This window comes from Oncorhynchus mykiss, chromosome 4 (genome assembly GCF_013265735.2).
Source record: "Oncorhynchus mykiss isolate Arlee chromosome 4, USDA_OmykA_1.1, whole genome shotgun sequence".
Lineage (NCBI taxonomy): Eukaryota > Metazoa > Chordata > Actinopteri > Salmoniformes > Salmonidae > Oncorhynchus > Oncorhynchus mykiss.
In genome coordinates this window covers 43,250,240-43,253,891 of record NC_048568.1, presented here as the reverse complement: position 1 = coordinate 43,253,891, position 3,652 = coordinate 43,250,240, and positions in this window count along the sequence as shown.

Here is a 3,652-nt window from a genome sequence, read left to right as displayed (position 1 = left end):
TGCGGTCCTGACAGCACTGATCTTTTGGACTGAACTGAACCACGCGGAGCCTGCTTGACACATGCATTATGTGAAATGTAGTTTTGTTTGTATACAATGAAAGGTTACTGCAGCCATGAGCTTTTTAATGACCTTTTGGGGAAAAAAAGACAAATCTGGACAAATGCACAGAACAGCACGACAGACCGATGCACCAATTTAATGAATCACACACCCCATAGGGCTAATGACAATCATGAAAAACATATTCCTAATATAGATCAACTCTTTATTCAGAATAGATTAATACAAACCTATAAACAACCATTAGGTTAGGTCCCCTTTATTCATTTTGATAGATTCTTGAATAAATCTAGATATCTTGAACTCAAGCAAACAAGTGGTCACAGCGCCACTCTCCGGCGTAACGACGTAACTACAGTATGCGGAAGTAAGGGGGTTGCCATGGCACCATAGCTAGCCACTCAGTCGATCAGCCAGAGAGACCCTACCGTGAAAGGGAGAAGTCATGGCTGAGCATGGAGACGTGAAGCCAAGGTAATATGAACGGGTGGGTTGATATACCTTTCCTAAATGCTAACTAACTAACTAACTAAATAAATAAATAGATAGATAGATAGATAGATAGATAGATAGATAGATAGATAGATAGTTGTAATGTTTACTGTTCATTTTTATTGTTTATTTCACTTTATATATTCTTTATATATTATATATTTATATATTCACTTTATATATTATCTACCTCACTTGCTTTGGCAATGTTAACACATGTTTCCCATGCCAATAAAGCCCCTTGAATTTAATTGAATTGAATTGATAGATAGATAGCAAACAACAACAGACTAGACATTAAAACGCAGCACTAAATAACAATAGCTGGGCTATATACAAGGGGGTCGAGGTCAACAGTTGTTATTGTCAATTCCATATTGTCATATTTTACTTTGGCCTGTCCTGTGGTTAGGATATGTTGTTTGTTATTTGATTGAGTGGCATTTAGGTTAGGCTATTTGATCGGAGAAACCTGCATGATGTAAAAAGTGTCATAAAATGCCTATATGCGAGAGAGGCCTGATCAGGGACACTGACTGACTGGTATGGAGAGAGAGGCCATATCAGGGACACTGACTGACTGGTATGGAGACAGAGGCCTGGTCAGGGACACTGACTGACTGGTATGGAGAGAAAAGGTTGAGAGAAAATTGTAATTGTTTTTGTGCAGAATTATGTAAGGTTTTATATGTGTTGTTGTTGGAGGTGCGTCAGTTTAGCTCAGAAAATGTAGCCCTCATCAATCTGCCTCATTAGGCGCTGATTGACTGGTATGGAGAGAGAGAGGCCTGATCTGGGACGCTGACTGACTGGTATGGAGAGAGAGGCCTGATCAGGGACGCTGACTGACTGGTATGGAGAGAGAGAGGCCTGATCAGGGACACTGACTGACTGGTATGGAGAGAGAGAGGCCTGATCAGGGACACTGACTGACTGGTATGGAGAGAGAGGCCTGATCAGGGACACTGACTGACTGGTATGGAGAGAGAGGCCTGATAAGGGACACTGACTGACTGGTATGGAGAGAGAGGCCTGATCAGGGACACTGACTGACTGGTATGGAGAGAGAGAGGCCTGATCAGGGACACTGACTGACTGGTATGGAGAGAGAGGCCTGATCAGGGACACTGACTGACTGGTATGGAGAGAGAGGCCTGATCAGGGACACTGACTGACTGGTATGGAGAGAGAGGCCTGATCAGGGACACTGACTGACTGGTATGGAGAGAGAGAGGCCTGGGACACTGACTGACTGGTATGGAGAGAGAGAGAGGCCAGATCAGGGACACTGACTGACTGGTATGGAGAGAGAGAGGTCAAGGACACTGACTGACTGGTATGGAGAGAGAGAGAGGCCAGATCAGGGACACTGACTGACTGGTATGGAGAGAGAGAGGTCAGGGACACTGACTGACTGGTATGGAGAGAGAGAGGCCTGATCAGGGACACTGACTGACTGGTATGGAGAGAGAGAGGTCAGGGACACTGACTGACTGGTATGGAGAGAGAGAGAGGCCAGATCAGGGACACTGACTGACTGGTATGGAGAGAGAGAGGTCAGGGACACTGACTGACTGGTATGGAGAGAGAGAGGCCTGATCAGGGACACTGACTGACTGGTATGGAGAGAGAGGCCTGATCAGGGACACTGACTGACTGGTATGGAGAGAGAGGCCTGATCAGGGACACTGACTGACTGGTATGGAGAGAGAGAGGCCTGGGACACTGACTGACTGGTATGGAGAGAGAGAGAGGCCAGATCAGGGACACTGACTGACTGGTATGGAGAGAGAGGCCAGATCAGGGACACTGACTGACTGGTATGGAGAGAGAGGCCAGATCAGGGACACTGATTGACTGGTATGGAGAGAGACAGGTCAGGGACACTGACTGACTGGTATGGAGAGAGAGAGGTCTGATCAGGGACACTGACTGACTGGTATGTAGAGAGAGGCCTGATCAGGGACACTGACTGACTGGTATGGAGACAGAGGCCTGGTCAGGGACACTGACTGACTGGTATGGAGAGAGAGAGGCCTGATCAGGGACACTGATTGACTAGTATGGAGAGAGAGAGGTCAGGGACACTGACTGACTGGTAAGGAGAGAGCGGCTTGATCAGGGACACTGACTGACTGGTATGGAGAGAGGCCTGATCAGGGACACTGACTGACTGGTATGGAGAGAGAGAGGCCTGATCAGGGACACTGACTGACTGGTATGGAGAGAGATAGGCCTGATCAGGGACACTGACTGACTGGTATGGAGAGAGAGCGGCCTGATCAGGGACACTGACTGACTGGTATGGAGAGAGAGGCCTGATCAGGGACACTGACTGACTGGTATGGAGAGAGAGAGGCCTGGGACACTGACTGACTGGTATGGAGAGAGAGGCCTGATCAGGGACACTGACTGACTGGTATGGAGAGAGAGAGGCCTGATCAGGGACACTGACTGACTGGTATGGAGAGAGAGAGGCCTGATCAGGGACACTGACTGACTGGTATGGAGAGAGAGAGGCCTGATCAGGGACACTGATTGACTGGTATGGAGAGAGAGAGGTCAGGGACACTGACTGACTGGTATGGAGAGAGAGGCCTGATCAGGGACACTGACTGACTGGTATGGAGAGAGAGAGGTCTGATCAGGGACACTGACTGACTGGTATGGAGAGAGAGAGGCCTGATCAGGGACACTGACTGACTGATATGGAGAGAGAGAGGTCAGGGACACTGACTGACTGTTATGGAGAGAGAGCGGCCTGATCAGGGACACTGACTGACTGGTATGGAGAGAGAGGCCTGATCAGGGGCACTGACTGACTGGTATGGAGAGAGAGGCCTGATCAGGGACACTGACTGACTGGTATGGAGAGAGAGAGGCCAGATCAGGGACACTGACTGACTGGTATGGAGAGAGAGGCCAGATCAGGGACACTGATTGACTGGTATGGAGAGAGAGAGGTCAGGGACACTGACTGACTGGTATGTAGAGAGAGGCCTGATCAGGGACACTGACTGACTGGTATGGAGAGAGAGGCCTGATCAGGGACACTGACTGACTGGTATGGAGAGAGATAGGCCTGATCAGGGACACT